The sequence below is a fragment of the Palaemon carinicauda genome, chromosome 19 (assembly GCF_036898095.1).
Source record: "Palaemon carinicauda isolate YSFRI2023 chromosome 19, ASM3689809v2, whole genome shotgun sequence".
Lineage (NCBI taxonomy): Eukaryota > Metazoa > Arthropoda > Malacostraca > Decapoda > Palaemonidae > Palaemon > Palaemon carinicauda.
Window position 1 is genome coordinate 105,020,850 of NC_090743.1, and position 24,076 is coordinate 105,044,925.

Sequence of the window (24,076 nt, forward strand, 5' to 3'; positions counted from 1 at the left end):
GTATATATGTATATATGTATATATACTGTATATGTATATATGTATATATATACATATATATGTATATGGTGCTAGGACAATTCGGTACCAGGCTTGTCATTTTTAAAAGATTAGTTTGGTTATTGCCTTAAGTGTTTACAAAAAATATAAAAAAGTGGGTGAAAGACCAGGCTTGTCATTTTCAAAAGATTAATTTGGTTATTTTCTTAGTTGTTTGCAAAGAATGTTAATAAGTGGGTGGCAGACATATATGATAAGATACATTTCTTGTCGTTAAAAGTATGTATATGAAAATAAAATAGTAAAAACCATACATTTTTTGTCGTTAAAAGTATGTATATAAAAATAAGATAGTAAAAAGCATACATTTCTAGTCATTTAAAGTATCTGTATAAAAACAAAACAGTAAAAACCATACATTTTTTGTCGTTAAAAGCATGTATATAAAAATAAAAACCATACATTTCATATTTTAAAAGTATGTGTATATATATATATATATATATATATATATATATATATATATATATATATATATATATATATATATAAACATACATTTCTTGATTAATTAAGGACAAGAAAATAAAATAGAAATCAGGCATTTCAAAATTTAATATTATGAGTTATAGCTCTTAAAAATTGTAATTTGTTTGACGAATTATAATTCTCAATCAGGTGAAGAATACGCTTGTTACAATCTCTGTATTTCTTTTTAGTAATTATGTCGTCCCCTAGTCTCAATTTTTGTACCTTGGTTTTTGCTAATACATCTTCCTTTTTAAGAGTGTCAATCAGGGTCCAAATATTTGGATGGTCGTGTGAAACTGATTTAATCAACGTGCCATGAAATCCTTCCAAGCTATTGGTAGTTCGTGGTTCCCCTCGTACACACCGGTCATGAACTCTCCATGATGCAATCGGAAATATTGGTTCTAGTCTGCGACTTCTTTGACCTCTTCCTCGTACCGGTCCTATATATGTATTTTCAAAATAAGATACCAGGGCTTGGGGGATATCATCATCATCCACTAATTCATCGAAACCGTCAATAACGTCTTCTCTAGGCAAGAAAGCAAGGGATACAAAGCATCTTACTTTGAGACTAAAGGCGTCATCTTCATGATACCTTACTTTGAACCCTTCTTGAATAATGTGTTTATATATATTTTGCCCTAAGTGAAACAGGCAGCAAGACAAATCGACCTCAGGGAATGTATATGTATATAATATATATATATATATATATATATATATATATATATATATATATATATATATATATATATATATATATATATATATATACTGTATATATATGTATATATACATATATATGCATATATATATGTATGTGTGTGTGTATATATATATATATATATATATATATATATATATATATATATATATATATATATATATATATATATATATATATTCAGTTGCAGAACAAAGGCCTCAGACATGGCCTTCCACTTGCTTCTGTTTATGGTCTTTCTATGGCAGTCTGTACCTGCAATTTTTTTTAGCTCGTCAATTTATCGTCTTCTCTTCTCTTTCCCAGCTTCGTTTGTAATCTGTAGGGACCCATTCTCTTATTCTTCTTGTCCATATATTATCTGTCATTCTCATTATATGTCCTGCTCACATCCATTTCTTTTTCTTACTTGATAAAATATCATGTACCTTAGTTTGCTCTTGTATCCATGTTGCTCTTTTACTGCCTCAGGGTTATTCCCATCATTATCCTCTCGATAGCTCTTTGAGTTGTAAAAAGCTCAAGTTCTAAGGCTTTAGTAAGGCTCGCAAGTTTCTGATGCATAAGATGATACTGGAAGGGCATCTGATTAAATAATTTTCTTTTTAGAGAAAGTAGCATTTAACGTTTCGTAATTTCATGTGTACCAAATGTTCTTCATCCCATGTTTATCCCACTTTTAATTTCGGTCTCATGTCCTGGAGAAACACTTACTAAGTACGTATATTCATTAACAATGTCCAGAGGTTCTTCCATAACTTGTATTTGTTGTCTCTGCATTATTAATGAACATTATATTAGGTTTACTCTTATTAATTTTCAGCCCTACATTTCTGCGTTCTCTTCAAATCTACTATCATATTTTACAATTGCACCTATAATTCACTAAATAGAACTATCCCATCTGCAAATCTTGTTTTTTGTATAAATGTTTCCCCCCATTCTAAAAGTAGCATTTGAGCAGGGGCTGAAAGCAAGCCAAATAACTTCAATAATAGAACACGAAACAAGACAGAGCACTTGAAATATATGTGGATTCATTCATTATACACATTTCAAAAGGCTCATCTGTATTTTCGGATTATATATCATACAGAGGTTTATGCCTCCTGGGGAAACCTCTATACATAACGCGCCTAAACATTTACCACAGTGGTGGTGTAGAAAAGTCAAAATAATTTCGGAATTACGCTACTTTAATATATATATATATATATATATATATATATATATATATATATATATATATATATATATATATATATATATATATATATACATATATAGATAGAGAGAGAGAGAGAGAGAGAGAGAGAGAGAGAGAGAGAGAGAGAGAGAGAGAGAGAGAGAGAGAGACAGAGAGAGAGAGAATAATTTCTGAAATACACCAATTTATATATATGTACATATATATATATATATATATATATATATATATATATATATATATATATATATATATATATATATATATATATATATATATATATATACATATAACTTTCTTTTCCATTAGATAATAGAAAGTTATTTTCTGGTTTTCTTTCTGTCATGAAAAAGTTCTTTGTTATGAGGCCATTTTTTTAATATCTTTTGAATAGCAATTTGATTCAATTTTACTTTTGTGTATTTTTGCAGCCGTTTCTAGTCTACTGCAGGACAAACGCCTCAGATATGTCTGGAGTTTAGCCCATTTTCATCACCACTCTAGCCAGTGTGGATTGATGATAGTTGATTTTCTTATAATCGCTTGCAGCAAACCAACCTAGTATGGGTGGCCTTGACCAGTAAAGCTTTGTTGATCATGGCAATACGAAAACCCTTTCACCCTCGTTAGGTAATGTCATATATACAACAACAACAAAAATGCAGCCAATTCAAGTCCACTGCGTGATAAAGGCCTTGTGGTAGCCTAATGTAAACGTCCCTGCTTGGCTTTCTACCAGACTCGGGTACGAGACCCAATCAAGCTCGATAGTTTCTGTAGTGTCTGCCACCTCATCATCGTTGTGAGTAAATGATGGGGCGGTTTGGAGGATCCTATAAGTCTACCTACTGTGTCATCAGCAGCCATTGCTTTTGCCAATCATGAGCCGCCTTTGAACCTTTAAACATGTCTTTAGACATGCCTGAGGTTTGGGCATTTTTATCACCACACGGGTGACTGTGGTTTGGTGATTGTGTGAGACTTTACTTTGATCTCTCACAGCAAACCAACCTAGTATGAGTGGCCCCCTGTAGTACAGCTTGCTAATCATGGCGATAGAGAAACCCTTTCACCAGGTTAAGTTGTGTATATATATATATATATATATATATATATATATATATATATATATATATATATATATATATATATATATATATATATATATATATATATATATATATGTGTGTGTGTATGTGTGTGTGTGAATTTTCTGCTTTAGTGTTATTCAACGCACATATATTGTTACAACATCGTTCTTTCATTTGTAATAATACGTGAAATAACTTATTTTATCCTGATATTTAAAATGATAGTATAAATATTTTGACGATCAGGTCAATTACTTTTAATTCAACATTTAATTACTTGTCTTCTTTTTTCTAATGCGAGTTCATTAACGTTCCATTTTCATTAACTCGAAATGAATATTCTATAACATTTAATGACTTACAACTAATGTTTTATCTAATTATTATACTTCTGAATGTCCATAAATCTGATTGACAAGAGATTCGCCAGTAATTGAAAAGCGAACATATTAATGAAACCACTGTCGGTATATTGATGAAGAACTTATATCATCTGACAGGTAATTGACTAATTAATGAGATAATGTACATGTAATACTAATTGCTGCTGTCACTTTGTTATTGGGACTTAACACTACTTAATTTTTTAGCTATAGAAACATATAAGTCATTACTTGTTATTATAATACTATTCCAATTTCACCAAAAATATTTTCCTTTTATGTTTCGTGGAGGAATGATGTAGCGTAAAAACAATATTGGGAAACTGAATTCATTCGTTTCATTATTCTATTTCAGATTTATAACAGTATTCCAACTCTATTCATTAATGAGATGAGGCATTATTTCGATGTAATTCTTAGTCGGAAAAGTATCTAGCGTATCCTATATGATTTATTGATTACATATAAAATTAAATCGGACATTTTTAACTAGTATACGCCACCCGTATACTATTTTCGGTTGTGGATACTGTAGTGTTGCATAAATTGCATAAAAATCACAATTAAACGAATTCATAATTTCACCGCCGAGTTACAATCTACCTTTCATTCTCTCTTTGGTGTTTGACAGTAGAATGCTCGTTTTACCCAGGACCCACTCTATGTGAGTCTTGCTCTTTTACCGAACCGCTATTTTCACCATTAGTTAGTTTTATCAATTCCACGTTTTTAGTAGATTCTGGTGTTCAAAGTAAATTTATAATAACATATTTTTCTTTAGTGAAAAATATCTCAATTTGTGTTGAAATATGTATGAAAAGTACCAAAATTATTCAGCGTGCATGCGAAAACAAGCTCCTGTCGTTGACTTCGGCGAGTGTTATTAAATTTAAATTTACCATCACGATACTTTATAGTATATTTAGTTATTTAACATTATTTATAGACAAATGCTGTATCTAAGGAAGAAATTTAGATTAGTAAATAAGTTTTGATTCACGCTACTTGGTAATCATTTGAAAACAATGTTGGTATTCGGACAAATATACTTGCTACCAATCAGCTATTAGGAAATTTTCCGAGCTAAAAGGGCACCCTTGCGAGTCTGTGCAAATATGCCTCGCTTAGAAAAATTGACTCTAATAGCACGTGCTTTGGATCACACGAGGTAATTGAACAGTTAAGCCAAAATAAATACACTTCACTGTTTTCACCTAAATTTCACAGGGCCAGTTACAATTATTTATATTAAACCAGTATTTATATTTACAATACACTGGAAATATTATTCAATGCCCTTATCAACGTTTGAACAGGCTACACACGATATATGTTGGATAGAAATCACTAATCACATTTGAATGGTCACACTTGACGCACTTGAGACGAGAGGGTGGACGAACTTTGGCTCTTTCAAAGGATAGGCTGGATCTTTTCTGCTGTGCATTCCTGGGAGCGTATATATATTGACTTAAATATTCTAGATCCTTCTAGGTCAGGGGGTCTAGAAGCTTGGGGTCATTGCTACAACGCCAAAGTTGCCAACTACTCAAGAAGCAGATGAATACCAACGCACAAGCGAGGCAATTTTATCTCGGCCAACTCCGCCCAGCTACCCCTCAAAACATTAAAAAAGAAGATAAAACAAACTCTGGAGTTTTCAAGAACATTCTGACTACGTGGAAAATATAAGAATTGCGTAATCTCTCGCAAACATGACGCAATACCTTGTAAAAACTTAAAATTTACATAAGCTCTCATTTTCAAACCTCTTATGACTCGTACAGCATACTTGGACGAGATTGTATAAGACTTCATAACAAAATACGTGAAATTAAAATTAAAGTTTTAAAAATAACGTAAATTTACATATACCGACTTGAATGAAAAATACAATTACATGAACGACAAAAGTCTTACGTAATTTACTTTGTATTACTTAAACCTACAAGGGAGGAACTCACCTTATGAGCTGGGTACACACCTCTCAAATACAAAAATGAAATACATAATAAGATATTTAATCTACAGTAGCCCAGCTTCATAAGATAGCTCCCCCCAAAAAGATTATTTATTCCAGGCCGGTACAACCGATTCAGCCCGAGATAAATAATTTGCAACCAAGTTATCTTTACCTGAGATATGCTTGACATTAATACAATATGGTAGAAAACATAATGACCACCTATTCTTCATCTTGACAAAAGTTAAAGGATTGTGATCTGAGTAGACAGTAATCTCTTCATTCTGTGGTCTGTTCAATGAAATTCGAGTTTTCATATCGGTGTGATTAGCACTAGTAGTTCCTTTTCAACTCAATGATGTTTCTTCAGCTTCGACGACATAACACAAACAGAGCGAAGAATTCCTTTCTCGTCTTCTTGCAATAAGACAGCTCCAATACCATTATCCGAAGCATCCACTTGGATAAGGAATTTCGTGTTGAAATCAGGTGCTCGCAGTATCGGTTTCGAAGTTAACATGTCCTTCCTTTGACTTTTCCTTTTTCCTGGTATTTCGATAATGTAGGTCTGGTTACTGCTCTTCTCCAAAATCCGGAATGGTTCTTGGAACTCGTTTGGAGCGGAAATTTCCTTATCGGGGAGTAAACTAACACCTGCCGTCCTACCGCAAACTGTCGGTTCCTACTTTTCATACCAAAGCTTGTCTTCGTTTTTCCTTGACTCGTTTTCACGCCGTCTGGGAAAATTTCCTTATTTAGCCGATCCTTTTCCTCAAATCCTTGACATTTTCTTCATCTGTTTCCTCGATTTTTCCTTTTTTCTGCCAATTTTAATCGGTCCTTTGCTGAAGGTTTCTCCAGGTACTTCAATCAGGTGTAAGGGAGCTTCCGTGATGCACTCGTTAGGCTTTCCAGCCATCTTACAAGCGTGACATGCACGGGAAAACTGGCTCACGTCCTTATGCATGCCAGGCCAGAAAAAGTGTTTCATAATCTTCTCTGTCGTCTTTCTTATCCCTATGTGTCCCGTCTCGTGCGATACGGCGATCACCTGTCTTCTCAATGGTGCGGAAATCAATATCTGATGGTACATCCCCCCTTTCGGGATTCCCAGGAATATCGGCGGGTCTATGCTTCCTCATAAGCAACCCATCATTAAGATAACAAGAGATGGGAGACTGCTGCACTTCCGCCTCATCCACCGCTCGGTACAATATTTCTATTAATGTCACAGCATTCTTTTGCAATCCTATCAGCCTTTTCCTACTCACTTGTCCTACTTCTAACTCTTAGTTTTCTATTTCTTCCAGGTCCATTGCTTCTTTGTCTTCTTTTCCACTCTGTCGTTCCTCTTCTCTTGCGTACCATCAAGTGAATCCTCTTCTTCTGAAAACACTATTTTGAGTGGGGTTGAGGTTGAAATTTGTTTCAATACTTCATGATGATGAATGTAGTGTACTGGACCATCATATTCATTTATTTCCTTATAAGATGATTTTCTAGCAACATCTCTACTTAACATATCTTGTATTTGAATATTATACAGTTGTGTATATTTATGACCTAGCTTATTTAATCTCTTCTCTGATGATTTCATTCTTGCAATAGCCACAACAACATTGTTAGGAGGCTCATTAGGGTCTCTAATCCAGGGATATTGAACAGTCCAATATTTATCCTTAAATTATATTCTAAACCCTTTTTAATTATGGCTAACTCCTTTTCTTCCTTGAAACAAAATAAAAAAGTTTACTTCAACTTATTCGTCATTTTTCAAATTTTTCATATTTATTTGTTCTCGCGAATCAAAAGAAACGGACAAAAATAAATAAGAATTCAAATTCTCTTCGATCATGTTGCCTAATAGTAACTAATAACAATCAATTGTTTTCTTGTCACGATTTTTCAAAAACACACAATCCTCTACGGAGTTGAAAAACAAAGTTCTAATTCAGACTTCTAAGTCAAACAAATTACATTACGTGTCAAAATATCAAATTTCTTTTCACACACACACACACACACACACACACACACACACACAAAAAATGCTTGCTCATGGAATTCACACATCATCACGTTCACTTCATTCATCTCGTCTTTACTTGAATTACCCTGGCTTTAAAATACCTTCATGCTCCCTGTTACATCATCAGACATTACCCTCTTAGAATAATTTGTTAATGCTCGGTTTCATCAATCAGACCGAACACTGGTGAAACAATCATTTATGAAACACTGTAACTAAAAGAAATTAAATGCAAGATCTTGAAATCGCGTGCGTGACAGATTAAAAAACTTAATAAATTACGTCTTGATACTGAATTTACAAAATTCATACATTTCAATTATGACTGAAACATTTCTTCTCTCGAATTAAACAATTGTTAACACGGAATTGTTCTATGTGACCATACTTCTTTTCCAAAAAACACATTTAACACGAACGTGTCAAATAAAAAACAAGCTTTTTTTTAAACCAAAGAAACTATGCAATGAAAACTCATAGTTCATACAGTGTTTAGAACAATTCCTGATTTATAAACACAACAAAATTAATACTATGTTTCTTCTTTTAAGAAAAGAAAAGTCAATCTTTACTCGAAGCTTTAACACGGAAACATTTTACTCAACTAGTTACTTTCTTCAATCAAAACTAGTTTTCTTTCTTTTACTTTAACATTTCGTAAAGAAAACGGAATTACAACTTCGTTACTCTTCACACTTTTACAAAATCTTGAAACATATTCGTTAACCACAAAACTACAGATTTTGTACCGCGTTACTTAAATTATATGTTGGTTGATTGCTGTGGGTCGTCTTGGGTCTCTCGTCCTACAGTTGCTGTCTGGGACCTCAACTAATTTTCGGGGTTGTCCTTGGCCTTAGTGGGCGCGCCATTTCTGTCAATGCGCCCGCGACTGTTGCTTCAACGACGAAGTCCTTTACTTACTTTACTTTACTTTGATGGCTGCTTTTCCGGTCCCATACAGCAGGGGAACCCCACTCTCTACAGGACCTCCACTGTCGTTTTACCTTGTTCGTTCAGAGCATTTAACGTTTCATATCGCGTTTTGTTCATATACTGTTAAATCGTCACTGTCAAAAGACTCATGAAATAAGAAAGTCTTCAGTTTCCTCTGGAAAGCCTTAATGTCTTCAATCATTCGAATGTTTCGTGGGAGCTTATTATATAGTCTCGGGGCCGCATATTTAAAGGCTCTGGAGCCTACAGTAGACATATATCTAGGTTCCAATAGTTTGAAATCATTTGTAACTATTCTCGTGTCGACATGATTTGTTGGCTGCACAATATGTAGCAGTTCTCTTAAGTATTTTGGACGCCCGGTTCTGATAACTTGGTGGGTTATTGTACATATTTCAAATTCAATTCTTGCTTTAATCGGCAGCCAGTGTAAATCGATTAATATAGGGGTGATCCTTTCCCTAGGTGGGACACCTTTTATGTCTTGCTCCTCTGTTTATTATGTTTTGTAATTTCTGAAGTTGGACTTTTGGTAAATTGTAACAGAGTGAGTTGCAGTAGTCAATCCTGGTAATAACACAATAAATATTTTTATATATATATATATATATATATATATATATATATATATATATATATATATATATATATATATATATAATTTGTATATATACATACATATATATATATATATATAAAAATTTATATATATATATATATATGTATGTATGTATGTATGTATGTATATATACAAATTATATATATATATATATATATATATATATATATATATATATATATATATATATATATATATATATATATATATATATATATTGCACACACACATTATATGTACACGCATATAATCTAGTAAGCTTGAAGCGAGCAGTGTTTGTATATCTATGAACAAAATACTGTTGTAAGTGTATGAATGTTTTATTTTTCTGAGCCACATGTTTTTAGAAGATATGACTATAATGTATATAGTGTGTTTGTATTTATACACACACACACACACATATATATATATATATATATATATATATATATATATATATATATATATATATATATATATATATATATATATAAATAAATATATATATATATATATATATATATATATATATATATATATATATATATATATAAATATTTATTGTGTGTGTATGCGCGCTCTTGCATGTGTGTATGGTCATGAATTTTACGGGATATACCGAGTTAATTTACCTGACAATATTACCTTATAATTATATAAATTTGCTATTTCATGTTTTCTTATCCGGCCTTGGGCAATTTAAAGATAATACGTTATCTGTGCTTTATACGTTTGACAGAAAATAAAAACGACAACAACTTTGGTTAGCCTAACATCATAATAGTTATGAAGCTAAACCGGGATTAGAGTTTCAATGCCGAGGAAAACTCAGCAATGCGGAGATAACATTTTAGAGAGAGAGAGAGAGAGAGAGAGAGAGAGAGAGAGAGAGAGAGAGAGAGAGAGAGAGCGAGAGAAATTTCCATATTAGAATACTAAGTATTCCGAAGAGAGGAAATGAAGCATTTGCAAACAATGGAGAGAGTCGGCCTGGCATGTGGGGGGGGGGGGGGGGTGTTATGTGAGAGGGATTATGTATAATCTAGGGTATTACAGCAAACCCTAAGAATTGACTGTATCTTGATGAGTCCACTCTAAAATATTACGCGTTGGGTCTTACTCTAAATGTTTGCTTATTTGTGTTTTCAGTGTTTAGAAGCAAGCGGAAAACGAGGAAAATTTGAAATGTGGAGGGATGATTTACTTATTTTGCAGAATTTTAAGTTTTTAAGTTTTTTCTTCTAGATTATGTATATTCATAATGTATTCTCATGGATTTCTGTATTAATGATATGAGGCTAAACATCCAGGGCTTTTGATATGTAAAACAAAATGAAATCTTACTACTACTACTACTACTACTACTACTACTACTACTACTACTACTGATGATGATGTTGCTTTTTGTTGTTGACTTGAGCTCTACTTATGAGAATATTGGAATCAATATAGCAAAAATTGAAGGAAGACATAGTTCCCAAAGTTTAGTTCGAATGCAATACAGATTACTTAAAGAGTCGAATAAGTTTATCAATGATATTATGAAAATAAGATGAATTTTTATTTTGGGTAATTGAGACCAAATTGTTTACGTTGCTATTAACTAGAAATTTTAATTTTTCTTGCAGAGAAAAATGAGCGAGAAACTCTTCTTTAAGCGACGTGGAATTACAAGATAGACTTGTAATCTCATGTCAGTATAGATCGAAATGATGTTTGAAATACATTATCCGGTTGAATACCGATAAACACTCACTGTTGTATGAATCTTGGTTTTAAGATGTCCTCTTCTCCTTTCCCACCGTTATCCCTTCATTAAGGGGTCAGTTGCCTTAACAGGCATGTTTTATAGTTTGGCAGAGGGTTTATACGATCGCATGCCCTTGCAGTCATCAATCACAGATATTGACTGTGGCCATAACCTTTGACAGTTTCCACAGTTATTGACAGTGGGCCTAATCTTTTGCAAAAAAGCAAGATGACAAGGCAGCAGCTGTCCTTTTAGTTGCTTTCCATGACAAGTAGCACGTACCTTGGTAGTATTCTTACAAGGGAACTTGGTTTTAAGACGTTAGTATCGGCAATTTATTTGAATTTAAAAGATCATTTATTCGCATCAGTTTGAATGAAATAATTTATATCTACTTCATAGGAAATGCTGGACCATTGATGATATTCTGTCGAGCGGAAAGTTGTATCCAGAGTCAAATATACATAAGAGCATCTTTGTCACGTTGCAAAATACTTATTGTATTTTTGGGGAGCTTCTTTTTAGGAAAAATGGGAGCTTCTTTTTAAGAAAAATGCTGAATACAAATCATAACCACATTAAACCTTAGAGTTGAAATACTACATATATTGTATGATCATTTCCGAAATCTTTCAGATGTTACAGAATCTAGATATGAATTTGATTATTTCATCAATTTTTTTTTTTTTCAAAAATTGCTCTGGTATTTGGGTTGTTACTTAAATTGTATTTACTATTTCACAAGTAAGTAATTTGAATACAAAATATAAGATTCTTTTCTCTTATTTAATAAAAATCTTGTTTTAAGAATACTCCGACCAAAAAAGAATGTAAAGTAGGCACAAAATACCATATTTCATATTTATAAATATCTGGCGTCTTACATCACGTTCCTTTAATTTGACATTTTCAATGAAAATTACATTTATAAATATTCCTTTGTTTTCATTTATATTTTTCATGTCAAAGAATCCCATTATATTAAAAGTAAACCTCTATATTAGGATATATAGGAATAAATAATTTGCTTTGTTACCTGCATAATGATAGGATATTTCATTCGGCTCTTTATCGATAATGATAGTGTAAAAAGAAAGCATACTGTATAATGAAATGATGCCATTACATGGGGCTTTCTACTATGGCTAACATCAGGAAGATTATTGTTAATTACCTTTATATTGATACATAAGGTGTTAAAGAACATTACAAACCCTAAGGTCCTCCCTGTCAATCAATATTGACCAGAAACACCTCACATTTTAGTTATTGGAAAATGTCCACTTATGGTCTCAGTATAGAACATCTTAGTTTTATTAGTAACTAAATTGAATATTGCCAGTAGATATCAATCATATAAAGGACATATCTTTACAATTGTTAACCTTGAAGTGGTCCAAAGGTCGAATCTCATGGGATAATCTTTACTTTGATAGAAAAAAGAGCCAGACGATTACAACGACTGTCTGAATGTACAGGAAATGAAGACATTCAACCGCCTTGGCAGAGGCTGAAAGAAATGTCCCTCTTGAAAAGATAGAACGATGATTTCGAGTCCTGTCATGCGAAAATCAACTGGGAGTATAATGAATGATTCCATTCTTCTGGTATCTTTTTCTATGCTCTTTGTTTCCTGGTCTTTTCATTTCTTTTCATTTTTCATCTCATGGTTTTAGAAAGCGGAATTTGGCGATTGGTCTTCGATTTTAATGGTCGTTCGAGAGCCATAGGGTATTGAAGATGGTAAAAGTGGAAAAGAGTGGAAGACCTGAATTACTGGTAAGAAAGGAAAATGAGTTGGAGGGAATTCGGTAGAATGGGGTACACGTCTTAATGGAGAGATAAAATGAAGAAAGTTGGAAAATGTAGATTTAGGATTTTCCCTTTTAGAAATATATAATTAATTTTAAGAACGTGTTAATTGGAGAATATGTGTACAGCTCATTATCAAGAAATGGTTGTGAACTTGAGTGGTGGAATAGCTAAGCAAGGTAATACTATTGAAAGAATGTAGAAAATGACAACGGTAATATCTGTGCAAGATTTTGCTTGATGGCTTACAAAAGAACGTTAGAAGTAGTAAAAAACAATAATATTTCATTTTCTTGTGAAGGTGAATTACGAATTTTATCTATTGAAAAATCGAGAGAGGATTTCTTCCCTTTAATGCCTATGATAGTTCTTGATTAATTATTAATTATTTTTGTGTGTTACGAAAGAGGAGACAAGAAAGGGAAATTTCCACCATTTCACTAAAACAAAAATGTACTAAAATAACAAGGAAAAATACCAGATATCTTGATAAGAAAAGTATAAATGGAAGCTTTGATCCTTGTTTATCCAGCGACTTGACTAGGCCTTAGACCTTTGCCCATTGAAGAATATTTGCCTTCGGAGCATATTTAATGTTTTTCATTATGCATGCACTATTCTTAGATAGTTATAAAGAAAATAGCCTAGTATGTTTCCCCAACTCTAACGGGATCAAACTCCTCACTTGAGATATATGTTTTATTTTAGATGACCTCCATTGCCTGCTCGGAGTTGCCTTGAGCTCATTACTTTGAGTTTTTCCATTATGAACTACATCACGCTGGTTTGGGCAATTTATGAGAGATTGTTGTTTTTCGAGTGGCTTCCGTTCAGCGTGACAGGAATATATATATATATATAACGGATTTTGAGTGAAGCGAAAAATCTATTTTTGCGTGAGATGGCCATGTCGTCCTGATGGAAGTTCCTATAGGGTAGCTTCCTAGGGTATATTACAACTACGGCGATATTCCCAGAGAATTTACCTTAAGGTACCCAGAATTCTAACTCCTGGAGCAAATATCCCTACCAGGGATATCTCGAAATATCAGAGGACGTATTCTTGACACGCCATATGGCAATCTGCACCCCGAACAGAGATAACACTTCGAAGGGGTCAATTGGCAAGAAAACGAAAACAAGAAAGAAAAGGGGAGAGCCGTTCGCAAGGCTCTCTCTTCTCCCGTTTCGTAAGCGTACATTGTGCCGATTCTGGCGCCATCTGTATTCCTTGTAGCGATACACGAGGTGCTACAGATACTGTATGTAGGGAGGGGTCCTACAGCCCTTTCATAGAAGGGAAGGGCGGGTCCATCAGGACGACATGGCCATCTCACCCAAAAATAGATTTTTTGCTTCGCTCAAAATCCGTTTTTTGGGCTCAAGCCATGTCGTCCTGATGGAAGTATACCAGAGCATTACTGTATCTGTGGATTCTCAGAACGTGCTGTACTCCCCGGAGGTATTTCCCCGGTCGACTAGACCTAGAGACCTAAGATGTTACCGTTATACATCTTTTCAACTAACCATAAACCATGTTAGAGCTTCCTGCCCCCTACAGGGAAGAGTCCTACTAGACTCTGGGAAAGTCTCGAAGAGTACATATACCTATGTATGAATACCAGGCAAGCCAATATAGTGGTCTCACCCTATATTAAGTAAAGCATAGTTTGTAAAGAACCAATGAGAAATATCGACCAGTTCTCCGCTCAATACTTGTATTGGACAAAGGTTTATATCCGCATAGGAGGAAGCTGTAAATCCGCCACCATCCCCTTATGGGGTGGAGTCCTCCCACTAAGGGAAAGCATAAACCAATGCAACATTAGCTTGCATAAAGGAACAATCTAGTAGAATTATCCCAGATAAATATACATAGAATGAATGCTCAAATATACCAATAAATTGACACAGGTGAAGGAGACGCAAGGTTCTCAAGAACAAGTTTATTGACAGACAATAAATAGACAGGTTAACAACAATTATATACATTTATATATATATATATATATATATATATATATATATATATATATATATATATATATATATATATATATAAGAAGAGGATAACCAAAACTTTAAGCATAAGTATGATAGTAAACAGAAACTTGTTTATCTGAAAGAAAAACATTAGTGCCACTTTTAACATACCGAGGTATCAAAGTCAGAAAAGTCTGTATTACTAATCAGTTACATTAGCGTTAGAAACGCTCGGCACACATGTCTGCACTTATACTAGGTTCACCTTTGGAAGTGGAACAGTCAACGTGGGCAACTCAGTGCCCTCACTTAGTTTGTAGCACAGTATGTAACTACACACTCACCCTGGAATTAATCGTCCCAATTAAAACCACTGTTCCTCGCAGAGTTAAACAGCAGGGTTAACGACGCAACCCACTGCTACCACAGATCTCTTTAGTTGCTCCACTTGCTTCGCATAGTGGTGAAAGAACACTCTGGAAGACTTCCAGCCAGTGTATGAACGAAGATGTTCAAAATCCATACAATTAAAGAAATTTAAGGATGAGGCAACTTTCCTCGGATCGTGACCTGCGGGTGTACTGTCAGGATCCGCTCTGCGAATAAAATATGTGATTTTCGCCCTGAGTTGATTCAGTGATAAATTTGAGCCTGATGTTTCTCCCCTGAATAGTTGACCACCCTTGAAGTCTGAAGTTCTATGAAGATATACCTTTAGGCATTCTACTGGACATAGAGATGCATCTTCTTTCAGAGGGCAGATTCTCCAGGGACCCCACCTGTTGGTGGTTAACTCATTCTTGGCGAGAAACGTAGGATCCGGAAACAGGTTCAGTTCTCCCCCATCCAGGAACTGAACACGACCTTCCTCTCTCGAGAGGGCTACAATCTCACTAACCCTGGCCCCGGACGTGAGTGCAAATAGGAAAATAACTTTTTGGGTCAAATCCTTTAACGCACACTCCTCATTGCTCAACAGAGAAGCGAAATGAAGAACTTTGTCTAAAAACCATGAAATGGGCTTTGGAGGTGCTGAAGGTCTGAGCCTAGTGCAGGCTTTCGGAACTTTATTAAAGATCTCGTTAGCGAGGTCGACCTGGAAGGCATATAGAATGGGTCTTGTCAAAGCAGACTTACACGTCGAAATCGTGTTAGCTGCCAACCCTTAACCATGGAGGTGGATGAAGAAAGATAAGCAGAAGTCCGTCGAGATCTCCTGCGGATTCTTTGCTCTGACAAAGGCCACCCATTTTCTCCAAGATGACTCATATTGCCTTCTAGTAGATTTGCACTTATATTCCTCTAGGAAGTCTATGCTGGCTTTCGAAATCCCGAAACGCTTTCTCACCGCTAGGGAGAGAAAATCATGAGCTGCAGGGTCCGGGTTTTCTGTAATGAAGCGCAGACAGTCGACTTCTGGACTCGCTGGGTCAGAACTGGATCTGATAGCTGTAGAAACTTCAACCGTAGTTCCAATGCCAGGGGGAACCACACGCTGTTCAGCCACTTGTGGGCCACTATTGCCGCTACCCCCTTGAAGGATCTCAGTTTGTTGAGGACCCTCAACAGAAGGTTGTGAGGAGGGAACAGATAAATCCTGGACCATCTGTTCCAGTCGAGGGACATCGCGTCCACTGCTTCCGCTAAGGGGTCCTCGTAATGGGACACGTACAGGGGCAACTTCTTGTTGTCTTTCGTCGCAAAGAGGTCTATCTGCAGTTCTGGGACTTGACTCAAGATGAAGGAGAATGATCCTGCGTCTAGGGACCATTCCGACTCTATCGGTGTGAACCTGGATAGAGCGTCCGCTGTCACATTGCGGACTCCTTGAAGGTGAACTGCCGACAGGTACCACTTCTTCTTTTCCGCCAATCGGAAGATGGCCAACATCACCTGGTTGAGAGGTGGTGACCTTGATCCTTGTCGATTCAAGCATCTCACAACTACCTCGCTGTCGAGCACCAACCTTATGTGGATCGAGTGACGCGGGGAGACTTTCTTTAAGGTAAGGAGCACTGCCATAGCTTCTAGAAAGTTTATGTGAAAGGTCTTGAATAGCTTGGACCAAGTCCCCTGGACTTTTTTCCGATGAGAGTGACCTCCCCATCCCTCCTTCGAGGCGTCTTGAGTGAATTGTCACCGACGGGGGAGGTGGCTGAAGAAGAACCGACTTCTTTAGATGTCTGGCTTGGGACCAAGGCCTGAGAAGAGTACGTAGACGAAGCGGAACTGGTCTTCTCAGATCTCTTCGCGCGTTTGATGCATAACTTCTCTAAACTCCGGTTGCATCCTTTAGCTGTGCTCTTAGCACCGGGTCTATCACCGAAGCAAACTGGAGAGAACCCAGTACTCTCTCCTGTTCGCGTCTTGATATCCTTTCGGAATCTAGAAGTCTCTTGACAGAACCCGCTATCTCCTTCCTTTTCTTCGCCGGGATGGAGAAACGGTGTGACATTAGGTCCCAGTGGATTCCCAGCCACTGGAACTTTTGAGATGGAGAAAGTCGAGACTTTTTTTCTGTTGATCTTGAAGCCTAGATACTCTAGGAACTGGATCACTTGAATGGAAGCTTGCAAGCATTCTGTCTTGGATGCTGCCCACACCAGCCAGTCGTCCAGGTAGGCTACTACCTGAATTCCCTTTAGGCGTAATTGTTAGAGAGCTACGCTTGCAAGCTTCGTGAAGATCCTTGGAGCTATATTTAGCCCGAATGGCATGGCTCTGAAGGCGTATAGTCTTCGTTGTAGCTTGAACCCTAGGTAGGGGGAGAGTCGACGGTTGATTGGAACGTGCCAATAGGCGTCTGACAAGTCTATGGAGACGGTATATGCCCTCTTGGGCAGTAAGGTCCTTATGTGTTGCAGTGTTAGCATCTTGAACTTGCAGTTCACTATGAACTTGTTGAGTGGCGATAAGTCCAGAATGACTCTGAGTTTTTCCGAGTCCTTCTTGGGAACACAAAACAGCCTCCCTTGGAATTTGATGGACTTTACCCTTCGGATCACTTTTTCTCCAACAGATCTTGGATGTACTCCTCCAGAACGGGGGTGGAGTGTTGGAAAAACCGAGGGCACGGGGGTGGAGTGCTGTACCAGCTCCAGCCCAGTCCATTCTTGAGTAGGCTGTGGGCCCAGGGATCGAAGGTCCACCGATCCCGAAAATTCTGAAGTCTCCCTCCTACCGGTATCATCTCACTTGGACTGTTGTCCTGAGGTCTTGCCTCCCTGACCGCGACCACCCCTGAATCCCCTTCCCCTTGAGGGGCGCCTAGACGAGCCTCTGGCTGCTCCTCTAGGCTTTGCTCGAAAGGAAGTTGACTGCCCTTCGAACGTTGGGTTGAATGCCGGGGACTGCGTCGACACGGCCTGGGGTACACACTGGAAAGTGGTCGGGGTTTGTGCCACAATCTGGGGCACTGAAGGCATCGGCAATTGCTGTTGCTGTTGTTGTCTTCCTCTTTGGTTGGGGACCCTCATCCGGGGAAGACTTTCTCTTGATAGACAGGCCCCACTTCTGGAGAAGATTTCTATTCTCCGTGGCGGCCTTATCAATAACTTCTTTGACCAATTCGCTAGGGAAAAGGTCTTTGCCCCAAATGTTGGAGGAGATTAGTTTCCTTGGCTCGTGCCTCACCGTAGCCGAGGTGAACACGAACTCCCTACAAGCTCTCCTCGCCCTGACGAAGCTGTAAAGATCTTTCGTCACTGTGGCCAGATGAGTCTTGGCCACTACCATGAACATTTCATGGACCTTGGGGTCACTTGCCATCGTCTCAAGAGTGGTCTGAAGAGACATTGAGGCAGCCAGTCTTTCTTTTGTCTCGAGCTCTCTCCGCAAAAGAAAGTCAGACAGCTTAGGGAGGTTCTCACCGAACTGACGTCCGGCAATATCAGCCTCCAACTTCCCGACTGAGAAGGTAAGATGGACGTCCTTCCAGTCCTTGTGGTCCATAGGTAGGGCCAGCGACAAGGGTTTACACTCCTCCAGGGAGGGGCAAGGCTTGCCAGCCTCAACTGCTTTTAATACAGCCGCAAACCATTTCTGCAAAAAGGGGAAGGCTCTAGCAGGAGAGGACACAAAGGAAGGGAGCTTCTTACTCAATGCAGCTACCTTTGAGTTCGTGAAGCTCCTCTCTATCATCTAAGATGAAATAAAAGCTTGAGCCTTAGCATGGTCCATCACTATGACCTCCTTCGTCTCTGTCTCCTCCTTTGAAGCTGGTTCCTTCCTCAACCGGACATAACAGTCCGGATATGACCCTTTGCTGGGCCAGAATTCCACCTCCTCAAGGGGAACTGAACCCAACTTATCCGACATGACGATCTTTCCAGTCGTCATCGGCATGTGCTCAGCATATCTCCACGGGTTAGCATCTGAGCACAAGGGAAGGTCTTTCACATTGAGCCTTTTCTGGGGGCCACGTGATGCTGCAAGCTTCTGCATCTGCAGTTCCATTGCAGCCGCCTTCTCAATATTCTCCTTCTGCATTTGTTGGATCATTCCAACAATGGAGGAGAGGGCCTGTCCCAGCTCTACTGGGAGAGCGGACGATGTTGAGGGAATAGGTTCAGGGATCTGAACCGGAGCAGCCGACACCTTGTCGGCCTCTTCCTCTACAATGTCTGGGGCTTGATCTTCATCCTGGCCTCCTGCCAGGAGGTCTTCCTCCAGACGCTCGGACACGTCTGACATCCTGTCGTCCAACTGGATGTCTTGCAAGGCGACCGCGACTTCAGCATCCACCTGGATCTGAACTAGGGGGATCTCCTCTTGAGGCTGGGGAATCACTGCATCAGCTGATGCCCTAGGGAAAAGGTAAGCCCTCATCTTCGCACTTGGAAGATAAGGTCCAGAGGTGTTCTTCTGGAAGCCCCTTACCCAGGTACGAAGCTTCTCCCTTGCTATATCCCTTGATTCCGCTGTCCTAGGGGAATCAAAAGCCTCAGTAATCAGGTTAGAGCACACGGTACATACCTGGGGGTCCCAATAGCGGAGATCACCCTTGGAGACAGCGCATGCTGCGTGCCTCCTATAAAACTCATGTCCGCAGAAGTTCTTACTGCGGACGTTGCAGAAAGCACTTCCGCACTTCGGACATTCCTCCTGTAAAGAGAAGAAATTTCCATGAGTATCAAGTGAACTACGTATCACTGGATATGCACAGTTAGCATAATAAATCAGAAAGGAAAGACACACACTTGTGTTTCCCGCACAACCAATTGTTGCAGCCTTCCAGATAATAAAATCGTATGGTTAATCTGTCCTAGAGTAACCAATGACAAATTTCCAGAGGAAACAGGTGGAGCTCACACCTAGGATATGATTTTGAAATACCGGATAATAGACAAGAAAGAACTCACTTTCTTATCTGTAAGGCAACACCAAAGGGCAGTGCAAGACAACACAAAAGTGTTAGAACACACAGTGTTAGACCAATACCATACTATAGTTTTCTCCCTATAGTATATGCTATACTGAAGAATACTGGTACAGTATAGAAGGTAATGCGCCGGCCGGCAAGTGCTGGCACACACCATAACTAGCTTTAAAGTATACTACTTAACAGCTATAAGGCGGCAGAACGCTGGTTCAAATGCAAGTGCCGGCCGGCAACAGCCAATGTCGGCTACACAAGGTAGCACCCGGCTGCCGGCCACCGCTCGTAGCGACTGGCAGACAAGGGCGTGACAATAGCCGGCCGGCAAAGGTAAACAACCGATGCCGGCCAGCAGCAAAAGAACCAGAGAACTCCGACTGCCCGGCTGCCAGCCACATAGGCCGGCAGCCGGGTCGGGTACAGCACTAGAAGAAAACAGAATGGATGCCAGGATAAGAGAGTGTACTACCTCAAAGCCCGGCAATCCGAAAGAGTGCAAATAAGGAAGGGGAGAATCTAATTCAGGCTTCCTGACCAATGCCGTCTGGCTCTACAGACAGACATAGATGAGGGACCAAGGGAGGTCCGGGCAGCACTCAAAGCAGAAGACCTTTGCCGGCCGGCAAGGGACTGAGTCAATTCCACATCCTAACCTATACTAGGTCCAGATGTAGAATGACGTACAGTACTGTAACGGCTAGGCCATTACAGAGATAGAGGGGGAAGGGACAAAGAGGGTCCTACCAACCTTGCTTTAGGAAAGAATCACCCGCAGCCAAGAAAACTCATCTTAGCCTAAGGGAGATCCAAGGAGGGAGGCCAGCAATACTTGCCAACCCCCACTGAACCAAAACAAGGAAGGTGTTGCTACTCCCGGGGAGAGGATCTCATCCTCCCACCGAGAACAGCAACAAGGACTAGTCTGTTAGATCACAAAAGAAGGAATCATCTCGTACAGAAACCTTCGGGAGTGACCTAAAGAGGTTAAGCCTCCTATGTCTGCGTCAGACTAGCGAGGGAGCTCAACCCCAAGCCAGACAAACACAGACACAGACTAAAAACTCTGATGTTCTGCCCCTCTCTGAAGCCAGACTTATTGGAACAGGAAGGTACAGTAACACCCCAATATAGTTGTATCGAAAGTTAATTCAGATAAACCACTAGGGTTAAGCCCAAGGCTTAAACAGAGGGAAAGGGATTGCATACCTTCTCCGAAAAAAAGTTAGCAACCGGGGAGTATGAGAAAGTATACTAAGGCTCCATAGGCAACTTAGCCTAGGCACCAAGAGAATCGATTAACTAAATCACCGAAACTCACTCGTATACTATCTTGGAAATAATCAATATAATCTTAAATGTATAAAACCGCCTAAAGCTTCAATAAAATTTTAAAACACTCGGAAATCCAAAATTCATGTAGAAAAGTACTAGGGCCAAACGACTAGGCTACATGGTCTAGCGTAGGCCAGAATTGGCGAATACTTCGCCAAAACAAACAATACTAAAAGCACGAATAAGGAAATCCTATGTAACGCTAAATAGCTAAAATTATTAAAGCAAAACAGCCGGGAACGTCGCTCTGGCTAACTAAAACTCATACCTAGCGAGCGACAACGTCCAGGACGCCTCCGGTAGGCAACTGCTCTTGTAACAAAGATTATTATTATTAATCACTTTAGAATTTACCAAGAGCCTATATTTATACATAAAAGAAATGGTACTCAACTTATCAGAGGCAGACGAAGTTGGAGAAGCCATAAAAAGATGATTAAATCCAAGATTTTGCGAGAAACACAGGAAAAAACACCGAGTTGTTAAGCTACGCAAAAAGGAATACAGATGGCGCCAGAATCGGCGCAATGCACGCTTACGAAACGGGAGAAGAGAGAGCCTTGCGAACGGCTCTCCCTTTTTCTTTCTCGTTTTCGTTTTCTTGCCAATTGACCCCTTCGAAGTGTTATCTCTGTTCGGGGTGCAGATTGCCATGTGGCGTGTCAAGAATACGTCCTCTGATATTTCGCGATATCCCTGGTAGGGATATTCGCTCCAGGAGTTAGAATTCTGGGTACCTTAAGGTAAATTCTCTGGGAATATCGCCGTAGTTGTAATATACCCTAGGAAGCTACCCTATATATATATATATATATATATATATATATATATATATATATATATATATATATATATATATATATATATATATATATATATATATATATATATATATATATATATATATATCTCCAGACACTTGCTCTTTATTATATAAGGTAAATTACCAGCTTAGACTTCAAAACTAAATACTAAGTTTTTGTTATCTGTTCGCCTGTGGTGGGTAACTTAAGTCTGGTCTCAGATAATTATTCTAGGAATAATAACATGTAGAATGTATTAATAAAAAAGTTATATTGCATATACCATGTAAGTGTTCATTGCAAAACCATTATCAATGTTGGGAAGTACATACCATGTTTTCCTATACCATAAATAAACACAGTGTATTACCCACATCTCATTAGGAAACAGCTTATTCCATATCCGTTAATAAACTCGTAGCATATTTCTCCATTCCATTAGGAAGCGTGTTCTGCAAACCGATAGGGAGCCCTTAGCTGTTCCCCCTTTCCAGTAATGAACACACAGAACATGTACCAAATCCCATTAGGAAATATTACAACCATTTCACGCCGTAGAGACAGATTTGAACCACAATGATAGTTGTTTTTTTTTTTTTTTTTGTAAATCATTTTGCATAGATGCTTACCACCTGGACCTCTTCATTTGAATTTCAGCTATCATATGGCAACTTACTGCGATATCTTGGATAATTTGGTGTTGTTGCAGTCAAATGTGTGTGCTCTTTGATAGTTTTGTGCGGTTTCGGTTACAGGGGTGAGTTTTATATATATATATATATATATATATATATATATATATATATATATATATATATATATATATATATATATATATATAATTTGGTGGTATTATAGTAACAGGTGTATGTGCGCTTGGATAATTTGATTTTGTTATCATCACACCGCTTTTCATATCATATACTGTATACATGATACGTGATTTGCCCTTAAAAATAGGGATGAAAATTGCATGTGTATATTCATTGACTTTTGTCAATGAGGTTGATCACTATAATAATAGCAATAGAACCAAAGCGAAATCAGCATGTTACAATCAATAACTTTCGTCATTTAACTTGAATGGAGTCAGATGGCAGTTGTTGCGTAAAAGAAAACATAGAGAGAGAGTACAGTATTCTTTCTTTTTATATGCGGTGCTTAATGCGCGTGCTTTACAATAACCACCTATGGCTGCTGTCCATAATTGAGATCAAGCTAAATTTACTGCATGATACAAATTATGAGAGGTGGAATTGAACCGTAACAAAACTCGAAGTATACTGAAGTTGTAAGTCGGTCGAGGATAATGACTCCTCAACCTACAGATTCTAGGTGTGATTTTTGACATAAAATTTACTTACAAAAAACACATCCAGTCTGTTTCTTCTTTAATTGCGCCAAAAAGTGGCATTTTGAGTGTTTTAAACTTTGTAGTGATCAATGTATCCTGAGGAAATGTTTTAATTCTTTCATTCTTTCATGTTTTGAATATCGTTCTTCTGCCTGGTCTTCATCTGCTGACTCTCA